A 7,015-nucleotide genomic window follows, 5' to 3' on the forward strand; every position below is an offset into this window, starting at 1 on the left:
CTTTCAGCATGTTAAATATTTTTCTTAGTAGATCCTCTAAAGCTCCCATCACAGATGTTAAACTATCAGATACAAATTTAATTTCAGTCCTTAGCAGAAATACTTTCACTGAGTTAAGAAGTCGCCGGTTCTGGTGACTCAGGCTGGTAAGATTTGCTGAAGGCGGCAGAGGTAGGGAGGATCTGGAGTTCAAGACTAGTCTGGGATACACTTTTAAAAAGAGAGAGAACCGGGTGGTGGTGGCGCACGCCTTTAATCCCAGCACTTGGGAGGCAGAGACAGGCGGATCTCAGAGAGTTTGAGGCCAGCCTGGTCTACAGAGCGAGTTCCAGGACAGGCTCCAAATCTACAGAGAAACCCTGTCTCAAAACAAACAAAAAAAGTTACTGCTGTCCATTCAGTATGGATAGGCTTAGCCCTCTTATAGGTGGGCAGTGAATGGCTCCAACCAGTTGAGTACAGTTGTAGTTGTCACTTCCTGACTAGATCAGTGTCAGCCCCTTCCCTCTGTCAAGGCACTGTGGAGAAGGTCCAGTGGAAATAGTGGAGCCGCAGAGTCAAAGGTCCATGATTGCTCAGTAGCCATACAGAGATCAAATGGATCCACAGTGAAGATAAGCTTTTATTATGCTGGATTAAAGATGTGGGTATTTTTGCTGTTTTTGAAACAGCACAATTCAGCCCATCCTACATGGAGAATTTAGCATTGAGGAAGTGACTTATATAGGTAGGCATTTAAGCCAAAAGCATCTTCCACCAAAACAATAGAATTGTTCTCGTTTCCTCTTCTGTTTTGAAAGAGTTCATCCAAAGCTGTGGCTCTTTTGCCTCCACCTGCCCTTGGGCTGCTCTTACGGTCCGCGTCCTGCCCTATAGTGGAGCAGTCATGACAATCCACACTAACATACTGTCACCCAACTCCAATTCACTTTGGTGTCGTGTAACTACGTCCTGTAATAGCTTTGTAGTGTCTCAGGCGTGGTCTGTTGTCCTTAGAGTTGGTGGTAGAGTAGCGAGCTGCACTAAGGAGGCTGGCTATGTAGTTCAGTTGGTAGAGTGCTTGCCTAGCACACAAACACAGGGTTCCATCTCAGGCACCACATAACATTGGGGAGGTAGAGGCAAGAGGATCAGAAATTCAAAGTTTTGTTTGATTTTGCTTTGTGGGCAGTCTTGGAGCACTCTAGTCCCAGCACTCCAGAGGCAGAGGCAGACAGATCTTTGAGTTCAAGTCCAGCCTGACTACAGACTGCAGGGGCCACACAGAGAAACCCTGTCTCAGGAAACCAAAAGTAGAAAAAAAAGTGTCATGTGGCAAAAAGAAGTAGCATAAAAACTGAGCTGGAAGTCCGTGCAGCTTGTGCCGTGGTAAAGCGGAACACAAGCTGAACTGAAGGCTCTGCTGTCTTCACTGCTGCGTCTTCAGGTCCTGGTGGTGAGCACATAATGGATCAGGGCACTGAGGGACTGTTACACGGTGAGAACCGACATATCGTCTGTCACGGTGACTTTTTTTAATGACTTGGTCTCTTGATTCCATGTGGTCTCTGGTTCATACCATGTATGTGAAATGTATAGAAACAGAAAGTAGATTTTGGCGTTTGCCAGGGTTGTGTGAGAAGGGTTGACTGATGAATCCCCACTTTTCTGTTGGGGTTGATGAAAATAAAATAAAATGGGGCTCATGGTGTGGAATTCTGAATATATCAGCATTTAAAGGGTGAAGGATCCAAGAGAAACTACTTTATGAACAGCCTTGCATAGAAAATAGTTGTTCTTTGTCCCACATGATGTCACAGCCTTTCATGATTCATGAAAGACCTGCCTATGAACAAACATCCAAGCCTAGAGTCAAATTCTTCTTTAAATGAATTCTCCTTACATAGCTCTGATATGTGCCACATTCCCGAATTTGCCTGCTTTGTAGATAAAGGAAAGTGATGTTCTTATTCAACCTTTTCCAGTGTTCTGCAGAAAACCAGGTCACAGATGGCAGTGCTGCCATCTTCTGGTACAGTCTTGTAAGTTATTCTGAAAGAATGATCCTTCAGCCTTCCTTTGTTTCTCATTATGGTCCATGACCTTCCAGGTAGCAAACACTACACCATTCACAGAGGCAGGGCAGGTTTAAGAGAACCAGTAGGGACTGGTGATGTTCCTGCAGCAAGCAACAGAAGAGCCTTTCTGCACCTTGACCTGTGTTTGATGATAAAGTCCAGTCACATGAGCTGTTACCAAGCAGACATATCAATTTTGCAGACATCTCAGCAAAGCAAGCGAACAATGCCCTGATCACTTTACTCCTGTGTCTTCTTCTTATGCACTCGCCTGTTTCTGATGGGGAAACTCTTAACCACAGTGAATTGGGGTGTGGCGACCTGGTCCCCAGGGAAGAAAACCTGGAGATCTAGGTGCGCTAGCTCTGTCGACTCGGTGCTCGCGGGACCATTTTGGATTTCGGACCACCCACTCTTGTGAGTTCCCCCGCTTTTTCAATGATTAAAATATAGCTTGTTCTTGAGCTGGTCTGGTTATTCATCGTACCGACCGATTACGTCTACATGTTTCAACTGGAAGCTAAGAACCTGGGACCTGGGCTGGTATCACTTATACAAGAGAGAACATGGGAAGAGAGAAGAGTGCCTATTAGTTTTTAGTTTATTTTGTTTTGTTGGGTTGGAGGTTTTTCATTTTTGTTATTTTTGTTTTTGAGATAGGGTTCCTCCCTGTAACAGCTCTGACTTTCCTGGAATTTGCTCTAGACCAGGCTGACCTCGAACTCACAGAGATCCACCCACCTCAGCCTCCCAAGTGCTGGGACTAAAGGCACATGCCACCACTGCCTGGTCAAAGTGTACATTAGTCTTTTAAAACTGTATATGTAATCATCGTTTTTTCTTTCCCTCTCTCTAAACCCTCCTGTGTACTCCCACTACCACCTTCTCTTTCAAATTCATGGCCTCTTTTTCTTTAAGTGTGTGTGTGTGTGTGTGTGCATGTGTGTGCATGTGTGTGCATGTATGTGTGTTCTGAAATATATGATTACAACCTGCTCAGCCCATACAATATCACTTATGTCTATGTGTTTTAGACTGACGGTTTGGTATTAGATAACCAGTTAGTGTGCACTTCCCTGGGAAAACTCTTTCTCCTGCTCTCCACCTTCCTTACTTGCCTGGAGTTCTTTGCCAGTGTTGAGGCCTCCTGAGCTTTATCCCTCCCATGCTGGCATGTCTGTTGGTGTCCTTGTTCATCATGTTTAGACAGTCATGTTGTGGAGGCTTCACGGTCGTAGCTTCTGACATTGTTAGGACACACAGTCTCATAACAAACTTATAGAGAAATGATGTAATTAAAATTTCAAAAGTAAAATAAATTGCTTAAAGTTGATATATGTAGAGAAGTTATACTTCTTAGGCATTTCATTTCCTGAAGTGAAGGGGATTGTTACATTATAAAGATCCTCATAGGGGCACTAGAGCTGTTAGGATTGAACATGGTTTCCCAGACTAAAGGGGAAAGAGGTTTTAAATGGAGGCTACTTAAAAAAGAGAAATAAAAATTTTAAAAAACTAAATAATGAACTAAAGTTGTATCCAAAAAAGGTGGTGCTGGATATAGTAGCACATACCTGTGGTCTCAGAGCTCAGGAGGCTGAGGTAGGACTGCCTCAAGTTCAAGTCTAACCTAGGCTACCTTCGGAGGACCAGGGTGGCCAGGACTACACAGTCATGAGAGTTTATCACAAGATAGTGTTATAGGCTAGCAAGGTGGCTCAGTAAGTTAAGGTGTTGCTGCCAAGCTTGACCGGAATTTGATTCTTGGGACCTACATGGTAGAAAGAACCAGCTCCCAAAAGTTGTCCCCGGACCTCCACACACAGAATATGGTTTGCATGTATCACATGCAAACATACACACACAGTACAACCATTTTAAATAACTTCTAAATGGTAAACATGCTAAGGAATCTGGGCACATTAGTTTCAAGGAACCTAGGGGGGAAACAATTAGCATCACTGTTGGAGGACACTGACCCTAAACGTTCCCGTTACACAGCCCCTGTATAATGTCAGAGCAAGGATACAGCACCTCTGAAGGTGGCATCACACATAGAGTATGGTAAATATAATTACAGCTCTAGAAGACACATTGCATCATAAAAGGTGAAGCCAGTCCTAACTGACTGGAAGAGTAATTCTCCTTTCTACAGACGTAAAATCGGTGGATATGCTCGTGCCTGCTTCTAATGCTGGCACTTGGTAGGCTGAGGCCTGTGAGCTCCCAGGGTTGTTAGATCAGAGCCAAAGCCTATTACAAGCCAGGCTCCGCCTCCATCCTCCTTAGGGCCACCAGATAAGTGATAGTGAAGAGGGCAGGAAAAATAAGACTCAATGTGGCCAATGGGGAAGAAAAACAAAGAACTCCAGGGGCTCCCAAGTCCACCTTGAGAATCTGCATGAGGTTGGGGTTTAAGTAGGAGGCAAGGGGTATATATAATAATGATCTCTGGGCAGGGTGTGGATCGCTGACCCCAGGCCCTCTCATCTCCACGCCAGTCTCTCCTTCAAGGTAGACTGAGAGTTGCAAGAAGTGTGTGGAATCTTTCCAAGAGACGAGTTCCTCTGGCTGGCACCAGGCTTTAGCCTTTTTCCGTTTCACAGTGTGAGATACCCAGGAAAATTCCAATTTCTTAGGGTCTATCATTTCAACAGTTTGATATCCAAAGGAAAGGTCACCTGCATCTCTTTGGAATATATTCATTCCTGCCTGGATCATTACAGAAATGGCAAGTTTGGGTTCTTTAATAAGTCCAGGCTGGGCTAGAGGGTGGTCCTGTTTTGAAACAGGAGAAAGTAACCTGGTAAGAACTGGAGAGGGGACTCAGTGGATAAAGCACTTACTGTCCCAGCACAAAGACTTGAGTCCAGATCCCCAGCACTTGTATAAAAGCTGTGTGGAGGATGTACCCCCAGCACTAGGGGACAGACAGGTGGATGGATCCTGGGGACTTGCTGGGCAGTGAATTCCAGTCACTGGATATGCCCCGGAAATGAATCCAGCTGAAACAGCAAGCTCCAAGAGAATGAGAGATCTCTCAAAAAATAAGGTGAACCAATAATCAATCACCTTTGACCTCAACATGGGCTCTCACATGTACATATGTCTGCTCTCACATGTATACAATACACACACAACTTACAAAAGGAAAGTTGTGAACAAGCTTGGCTTTGGTGTGACTCAAGGAGCCTCTCCCATGGCTGTCTAATCCCTCTGTGGGATAGGGTTGATTGGTTCTCCTTACCACAAGTTCCCTGGGGCAGGGACTGTATTCACTTCTCTGTGTTCTGATTTTCATTTTCTCTCAGAGAGATGCGTGGTAGAAGCCGAAGCTTTTGTTCAGTTGCTTGTTGGCTTCTTTCCAGTTTGTGGGGGTTTACATAAAAGCAATGGAAAATTTTCAAACCACCGGTCCATCCAGCTCTATTCCTAGAGATTCTGATTCAGCTGATCCAAGGCAGCAGCCTAGCTGGACCTGACATGCAGCCAGCGTGGCAAAGCCTGGTGAAGGATTTCTCAGCCCTGCCACTGTTGACATTTTGAGCTGAATAAATTTTTGTCAGGAGCAAGGGGAAAGTGCTCTCTAGTGCTTGGTCACACCACTGACCTATCTCGGTAGGTGTCAGTTGTCTGCAGCTGCTATTAGACAAAAAAAGTCTCCAGATGTTCAAAGGGGGCAAAATCGCACTCTGTGTTTTTGTGTTGAGGTGGAGCCCAGGGCCTTGAGCAAGCTAAGCCCATGTGCTGACCCCTGGGCATGCCCAAGCCCTGTAGCTTGTTTAGAACTCTTGTCTCTGAGTTCCTCTAAGTTTCTCTATTGGTTTGGAAAGCCAATGATTTTGTTTTCCTCACCTGCTCTTAGAGGAAGCTCCTGGACTGCCTGAGGAAAGAACCAAGGTCCTGTCAACCCTCCTTTCCCTCTCTCCTCCCCTTCCCACCCTCCCTCTCCTGAGTCTGTTTTCTTAGCAGAAGGCTACGAAAGGAGTCTTAAGTAATAGATCTCTACACTTCTTTCCAGCTCTGACATTCTGGCCGAACCTGTTGTCACCAGCAGCTGGCTGAAATAGGAGTGTGTTTTGCGTTTGACACATTTGTTGAAGAAAAAAATCTATTTCCCAGTTAATTAAGAAAAAGTTAATTAAAGTGCAGTGTGGTTGTAACTACTGACTCTACCTTCACCCCAGTGAGTTTCCTGGGCATTCTCCCCCATGCCCCAGCCTCCCAGAGGAGAGACTGAAAGGAAGATCGGACATGGTTTTCATTCCTAAGTTACATAACAACTCTCAATGCAGAATATGATTTAAAAAGACAGGAAGAAATAGCTTTTTTTATGAAAGGACTTAAAAATGAGCATGATAGATTTAACTTTGAAAAAAAAGAAGCAGGCTGGAGAAGTTTTTAAATGTAGCCTTTAAAAAGTATAATGCTAGCATTAAACGGATTATTTTTTTCCATAAGGGGGTGGAAATTTAGTGAGTCTCTAATAATCAAAAAGAGAACTTTCCCTCCCTCCCTTTGTTTTCCTCCCTCCCTCCCTTCCTCCCTCCCTTCCTTCTTCCTCCCTTCCTTCCTTCCTTCCTTCCTTCCTTCCTTCCTTCCTTCCTTCCTTCATCACTTCCTTTATTGAACTTTTCAGGAAGGAAAAATGGGCACAGTCCATGGCCTACGCTGTGAACTGAGTGCCCTGGAGCTGTGCAAAGGGCAGCCCTGCCTAGGCATCAGAGGAAGCCCTAGTACCCCCTGTAAAAGAGAGAGTCACTGATGCAGCCTCAGTGAACCAAACGTGCAGTCTTCGTGCTATGGTTAGACATATGTTCCAGAAAAGCCCATCTATTGGAGGATTGGTTCCCCAGCCCATGGCGCTAATGCCCTTTTAGAGGAAGGGCCTAGTGGATACTTTCTAGTCCTATAAAGGTTGTCTTGGAGGGTGTGTTGGAACCTGGGCATCTCCTTCT

This window comes from Chionomys nivalis, chromosome 4, assembly GCF_950005125.1.
Source record: "Chionomys nivalis chromosome 4, mChiNiv1.1, whole genome shotgun sequence".
NCBI lineage: Eukaryota > Metazoa > Chordata > Mammalia > Rodentia > Cricetidae > Chionomys > Chionomys nivalis.